Source organism: Apteryx mantelli, unplaced genomic scaffold (genome assembly GCF_036417845.1).
Source record: "Apteryx mantelli isolate bAptMan1 unplaced genomic scaffold, bAptMan1.hap1 HAP1_SCAFFOLD_20, whole genome shotgun sequence".
NCBI lineage: Eukaryota > Metazoa > Chordata > Aves > Apterygiformes > Apterygidae > Apteryx > Apteryx mantelli.
In genome coordinates, this window is record NW_027118553.1 from 15,504,937 (window position 1) to 15,512,468 (window position 7,532).

A 7,532-nucleotide genomic window follows, 5' to 3' on the forward strand; every position below is an offset into this window, starting at 1 on the left:
AACAAGCTGGGTTGCATCTTTGTTCTGACAGACCCTGTATGAGGGCCCCCATGGGAGGAAGATGGTCCACAGGCCCAGTAGATGGTCCCAGGACCTCCTCTGCATGCTCCCTGCCAGCCCTGCAGAGGACCCAGGAGAGGGTTCATCCTCCCAGGGCTCACAGTTGGATGCCCAGTCCTCCAGCTGGGCGTGGAGCCTTGTCTGGGGGTGACTTTTGGGGTAAGGACCAGTAGGCAGGGTGGGGGAGCAATTGTCTCAAGGACATGTGCTGGGGACAGGACTTCAGGCCAGGAGCTTTGGAGGAAGAGACCAGGCTTCAGGCACTGCACCAGGAAGAACCTACTTTATTACAGAGATGCTGTGATGGAATCAGCTCTGACCCAGTGTTGGACACAATTTCATATGGGCACCTGGTGAGAACGAGCAGTCTCAGTAAAAGTGGGATGTATCCAGGCAATTCTGTAGCAACATGATAACAAATGACAAAAACAACAGTAATAATAGTAATAATGAAAATAAAGTGAAGAAACAAAGCTCAGTCCTGCTACGGGACACAACGGGAATCATTTGTGGAAAGAAATGACAATGTTTCCACCACTGCAAAATGTCCATGACATAACTTTTCTCACGGCATCTTTGAGCTCCTTGTTCCTCATGCTGTAGATGAGGGGGTTCACTGCTGGAGGCACCACCGAGTACAGAACAGCCACCACCAGATCCAGAGCTGGCGAGGAGATGGAGGGGGGCTTCAGGTAGGCAAAGATGCCGGTGCTGACAAACAGGGAGACCACGGCCAGGTGCGGGAGGCACATGGAAAAGGCTTTGTGCCTGCCCTGCTCAGAGGGGATCCTCAGCACAGCACTGAAGATCTGCACGTAGGACAGCACAATGAAAATGAAACACCCAAACGTTAAATAGCCACTAACCACAAGAAGCCCAACTTCTGTGAGGTAGGAGTCTGAGCAGGAGAGCTTGAGGATCTGGGGAATTTCACAGAAGAACTGGTCCACTGTGTTGCCTTTGCAGAGTGGCATTGAAAATGTATTCCCAGTGTGTAGGGCAGCATGGAGAAAACCACTGGCCCAGGCAGCTACTGCCATTTTGACACAAGCTCTGCTGCCCATGATGGTCCCGTAGTGCAGGGGTTTGCAGATGGCGACAAAGCGGTCATAGGCCATGACTGTGAGAAGAGAATACTCTCCTCCAAACAAGAAGACAACCAGGAAGACCTGGGCAGCGCAACCTGAGTAGGAAATGGCCCTGGTGTCCCTCAGGGAATTGGCATGGATTTGGGGACAGTGGTGGAGATGATGCCGAGGTCCAGAAGAGAGAGGTTGAGGAGGAAGAAGTACATGGGGGTGTGGAGGTGGTGGTCGCAGTCTATGGCTGTGATGATGAGGCCGTTGCCCAGGAGGGCAGCCAGGTAGATGCCCAGGAAGAGCGAGAAGTGCAAGAGCTGCAGCTCCTGTGTGTCTGCAAATGCCAGGAGGAGGAATTCGTTGAGGGAGCTGCTGTTGGACATTTGCTCCCTCTGGGCACAGGTGGACTGTCCAAAGAGGAAAAGACATTGAGAAGTTAGGAGACACTTTTCAAGCAAAAAAAAACCTCCCAGATATTCCAGTTCTCATGCAACCCCCCACATTGCCTCTCTCTATACTGAAAAGATCTGTGCACAGCTCCCTTGCTTGAGCTCCACTTTGCACTGCCTGGGTTTGCTGTGAGGAGCAGGGGCCTCTGCCCATGGGCTCCAGAGAAGTCCATCCCGCTGTACAGTAGTGGGAATGGGGAAATGGGGGTGACTAGCCTTGACATTCAGTTTCTGTCAGGTGAAACTCACTGGGCATGTGGAAGGGCTTTTCAGCGTCTTCATGTCCACTTCCAAAGAATGAGGTCTGAGGAACAGAATTTTAGGGATTTTATAGGAAGTTTATTTTCTTTTAGATGTCCTTGTCACCCCTGGGGAGTGTTCCTCAAAGGCAGAAATCCTTGGCATTTCCACTGTGAGTCCTGAGAGAAAAGCATCCACTGTCCCTTGTGTCTTGTTCCTACCTGTCCAACACTCACACCTCTTTGAGCTGGAGGATGATGTTAACTTAAAAAGAAAACAGCCTCTGCTGAGAGCAGACGAGTCCAGTTTCAAAGTGCACATCTCCAAACTTCTCACCCTTTCTCCAGGCACCAGAAGGAGGTCTCCACACTCCCCTTCTAGCCAAGGACACACAGGCTTCTTTTCAGATGCCCATTTACAGCCTCCCACCACCGTTTCCATACTCTCAGCATCTCTGTACGTTCCTCATGGGTCTCTCAGATATCACAGAGGTGCTATGAGACAGCAGTGCCTTTCTGGAGGGCAGCTCACAGCCTGGCAGGACACCACAGGGAAACAGTCAAAGGACCGTTAGATCTGAGGATGGGCTCTGCTTAAGGGAGAGGCAGCTCATTTCCCAACCCCATGGACAGCATTTCCTGGAGCCGCACAGGTTAGAAGGGGTCTGGGCAAATCTCATTCCCAAGCAGACCCCTCTGTTCCACAAGTTGCAGCATCCATGTCTGAACTGCAGCTGAAAACCCCCCAAAGCCAGGGAGCCTGAGAGAAGAACAGGAGCATCATGAAGAGGAGGGGGAAGAAGAAGCAACACCATGATCCTGCTGCCAAGGGAGGCAAGGAGAGAGAAATAGGCACTCAGGAAAGCCTTCCCCTTACCCAGCTGGGCATGCCACCTCGCAGACGGTGATATTGCAGGACAGTCACTCTCAGCCCCTTTGTCAGGCAGCATGAAATGGGTCCGTGGCAGGAGAGAGGCCCCTCTCCTGTGCTGGAGTTCTGGCTGCAGAGGAGGAGGCTCATACTATGGAGTTCCCTCTCATTCCCTGCCCATCTCTGCTGCCTGGAGCTGTCCTTGCTGGGAGCTCTTCCTCTGTCACAACATCTTTTCCCAGAAAGTGTTCACAGCCCCTGTCCCACCCTGTGTGTGCTCAGTTCTACCCTGAGGAAACCTCCCGGGACAGAGCACTGTCCAGGGGCATCTCTGTGCATGCACGTCCTGCAGGTCAGATAAATTCCTATGAGGCCCCAAAGGTGATCCTAATGCTGTCAGTAGGCTAAAGAGAGAATGAAGCAGCTTGCTGAGGGTTCTCACAGACCTGTTAATCTCTCAGAGTGAAGGTTTAGGAGTCCCAGTTCCTTGCCAAACCACAAAACGCTTTCCTCTTTTCTCCCTGCCAAAATTAGGGAACTGAAAGCGCAGGCAGCAGAAGGAAAGCTCCTCCTCTTGCAAGTAGCCCTTCTCTTGATATTCCTCTTGAAAAGGCTCCTTGCACATCTCCTGTGCATGAGCTAGAGCTGTGAGCAGCCTTGACCCATGCAGGACCCTCTCAGCAGAATAACGAACCTGCCCTGCCAGGGGTCACTCCTCTCACCCAGAGCTTCTCCCTGCAGTGCCTTAGTAAGCTCCCAGGGCAGGCTGAGTGCTGACCCTCACAGGCGGCAGAGTCACTGCCCCGGGCGCACAGCACCCAGGGCACAGCGACACTGCTCTGAATTACAGCCCTGGACACACCTGTGTGCACATCCCAGCTTCACACCCTTGCAGGGTCCCTGGGAGAAGGTAGCAGCATGCCTTGTCCCTGTGATGGTGTGGCAGGGAATCTCTGCTCTGAAGCATCTCCCCCTCCTCTGCAAAGGAGAAGCCAGGAGAGAGATCCTTAAAAATCCAATCATGGATGGGTTTAGAAGACCCCTCCAGGAACCTCAGCAGCATTGCCCTGCAGCCAGAGACTTACCATGTCAAGCGCTGTGAAGATTTCTCCCACAGTGAGCTCTCCTCTAGCCTCCCACTCCACACTGCCTTTCACTTCTCCCTGTCTTCTCTCATCTTCTGGCAGCAATTGCAGGCAGTGCCCGGAGCACTGCTGCTCTTTGCAGGGGAACTGCTCCTGCACACAGCTGTCTCTGGGCAGTGCTGCCCAGTTGCCATGAGCTCCCTCCATCCCCGGATCCTAGTCCTGCTCAGGAGCAGGGGCCCAGCTGAAGGCATGAATTTCTCTGTCCCCTGTGCTCCCTCCTCCTGGGAAATATTCCCTGAAGTAGACTAAAATAATCACCTACTGTCCTTTTCTAAAGAGTGCAGAGCATTGCAATTGTCATTGCAATGCAATTCCAGCATTGCAATTTGTCTTATCAGAGGATGGTTATCTATGAAAGGTGGAAATGTCCCACTCTGGAAGCCCTGATTCCCGTTTCTTAACTAGGCAGGACCCCCAGACTGAGACAAGAATAGATTTTGTTTTCCCATGGTTTGGGTATTGCTTCAGATGAGTCAGTTCGGGCTTCTCGGGCTGCTTTAGAAGGCCTTGGGATGCAGTGGGGTTCAGATCCTTCCCGTGAGCTCCACAAAAAGCACACAGGAGGTGGGAGTCCTCTTGCCCAGGCAGAAGTGAACACAGCACGGATGTCTGCTTGCAAGATCGAGGTCTATGCTCCCATCATAATCACTGGAGATGGAGGGTGGGAGTCAGTTGCTCACACACAAACACCTGGGGAGATTGGAAGAGACAGAGGTGCTCGAAGGCATGTGCCAGTGTCTGCTTGCTCTGATGGAGCAACTATGAGACCCAGATCCTTCTGGAGCATGAGGTGGGGGCCAGTCAGGGAATTTCCTTGGCCACTTGAAATGATACTAGATGCCCACTGCTGCCAGAGCTCCACTCACTAGGAAGCTCAGACACATGCAGATCCCAAAATTGCAAACAGCTGATGTCGTCCAGTGCAGGCACTTGATTCAGCGACATAGAAATAGGCCTGCAGGGCCATGTAGGATGCCTGGGGTGTCCAGCACAAGCACATGTCTCTAGCAGATACACCATGGGACCTCTAGGAAAACCATGCCCCTTTGGAGTGGTTGCTGGGCAAGTGCCCCAGGGCAACGCAGGTTTCCTACCTGTGCCCAAACAACTGGATCCCACCACTGCCTTTAGGCCAAGTCCTTCTGATCTACAGCCAAGCATGCTTCACAAATGGGAGAGGCACATCACAGCAAGGTCTCTGCTCTAGTCCCTGCACCCTTAAAACCTTCTAGCTTTCCTCCCCCTGAACCTCTTCTCACCCCCAGATGATATGAACAGGGCCTGGGCTAATGATGACCTCAGGCTGCCAAATCACAGGCTAGTAAGGGTCAGGGTCTTCTTCAGTGGCACTTGTGCTGCCTGGAGATCAATTCACCTCTGTAACAGGCCCCAAGGTGCTGCAGAGTCAGCTCAGGCAGCCAACCCGTCTCCTGGCATTCCTGCACAGCCCAGCTCTGTTTCTCCCTGGCCTTGGGCACTGTAGGCTTTGCTCTCTTAGTGGGAACCTCCTTTCACCATGACATTGTCACCTGCTATCTACACCAGCATGGCTCTGCTCTGAAGTGAGGCCATTGCACACACAGTGTGCTTGGCTCCTGGTAACAGGTTGCACCATGACCAATCTGATTGAAACATTGCTAGAGTACTGAGATGTGGTGGGATCACTTGCACGATAGAAGAGCCCCGACGGTAGGGTACAAACTCTTCAGGAGAGACCAACGGGGGGAGATGAGGAAAGGGGATGTCCTTTGTGTGAAGGGACAGCTCAGACGTGTGGAGCTCTTCCATGGGAGAGGCAAGGGTTTGGGTGAGAGCTTGTGGGTGACATCGCAATGGGAGTTACAGACCATCCAATCAGGGTGAGGAGGTGGACGCAATCTCCTTTAAGCAACGTGAGTAAGTCTGTGGATAACAGACCCTGGTTCTTATTGGGGGGACTTTAATCCCCCTGACATGAACTGGAAGGCCAAACAGCAGAGTGCAAGCAGGCCAGGAGGTTTCCGGAGGGCATCAGGGGCAGCTTCTTAGCACAAATGCACGATTGTGATGCTTCTTTGTCTCTGAAAACTTCAGACAGGGAGGAACTGATCAGGGATGGTACAGTCAGTGTCTGCCTTGCCTCCAGTGACCATGAAAAAGTAGAGTTCCAGATCCTGAGTGGAGTGAGGAAGGATAGTAGAGGAGCACAGACCCTGGACTTCAGAGGGGCAGACTTGGGCCTGTTGAGGGGACTGGTGGGGGATCCCATGGGAGGCAGTTCTGAAGGGCCCAGCAGCTCAGGAAAGCCAGCAGGTCTTTGAGGACAGCACCCAGCAAGCACAAAAAGAGTCCATAGTGGTACTCAGTAAAACTAGGAGACATCTTGGGAGATCAGCGTGGCTACACTGGGAACTCAGGACTGAGCTCCAGGGCAATAAGGAAGCAGAAGGAAGGAGAGGCTGCAAAGATGGTATCTAGAAATATTGTCCAGTGAGAAGGGATGGTGTTAGCGAAGCCAAAGCTCCCCTAGGATTGACAATTGCAGGGAACATCAAGAGCATGAAGAAGAGCTGCTACAGCTTCAGTTTCAGGAAAAGAGTAAAAAGGAAAATGTTGGCTCCCTGCTGGATCAGGCAAGGAATCTATTAACAGCAGATGCAGATAGGTGTGAGGAGCTCAAGGCCTTCTTGGCTTCAGTCTTCACCAACAAGGTCTCCCAGGCTGTTTTGCCTGGTCAGGAGTCCAGAGGGGAAAAAAGAAGCAACCAATGCTGGGTGATGACTGAGGGAGGGATGACTTGCAAGAACTCAACCCATACACATCTAAGGGACCGGATGGGCTGCACCTGAGGACATTGAGAGGGCTGGCCGCTCTCACAACAAGGCTAGTCTCTATCCTCTTTGAAAGGTTGTGGAGATCAGGGGAGGCCCCAATGACCAGGAGAAGGAGTATGTTGTGCCCATCATCAGAAAAGGCCACAAGGACAACCCAGGGAGCTGCAGGCTGTTCAGCCTCTCTTTGGTGAGGAGTGTTTCATGGAGTGAATCATCTTGCATCACATTTCTGGGCACCTGAAGGAGAAGAAGGTGCCTGGGAACCATCAGCATGGACTTACTGCAGATAAATGATTCCTGACCAACCTGATTGCTTTCTGTGATAAAAGATCTGCACTTGGTGAGGAGAGGAGAGCAGTGGATGTCATTTACCATGATTTTAGGAAGGAGTTTGACACTGGCTCCAAGAATATTCTTGTATACAAATTGGGCATTATGATAGGCTGGGTAAACAACTGGATGGGTCAAAAGCTGGTTGGATGATCAAGCTCAGAGGGCTTTTGTAAATGAGTGGTGCTTTACCTGGAAGACAGTGACAGGTGGAGTACGCAGGGGTCTATACTGGGACTTGTCCTGTCTAACACATTCATCAGTGACCTGGAGAACACAACTCTCATCATATTTGCAGATGGCACCTCACCAAGAGAACTACCATAAGCTCAAGGGCTGCCATCCAGATGGACCTCAGCAGGTGGGAGGAATGGGTTGCCATGAACTTTATTAAATTCAAAAATCAAATGCTAGGTCCTGCCCCTGGAGCAGACCAACACCCTGCAGTGATACAGGCCAGGGAGTGCCCAGCCGGACAGCAGCTCTGCAGAAAAGGATGTGGGAGAAGCACATCCGGTTAAGATTTGTGTTTCTGTATTGAGG

The 7,532-nt window shown here is 52.1% G+C and overlaps 1 pseudogene; it reads right to left on the bottom strand.

The window, feature by feature from the left end:
* Positions 1-563: 563 nt before the first annotated feature.
* LOC136996053 (olfactory receptor 14C36-like) lies at positions 564-1,522 on the bottom strand (annotated as a pseudogene).
* Between the last annotated feature and the right edge of the window lie 6,010 nt (positions 1,523-7,532).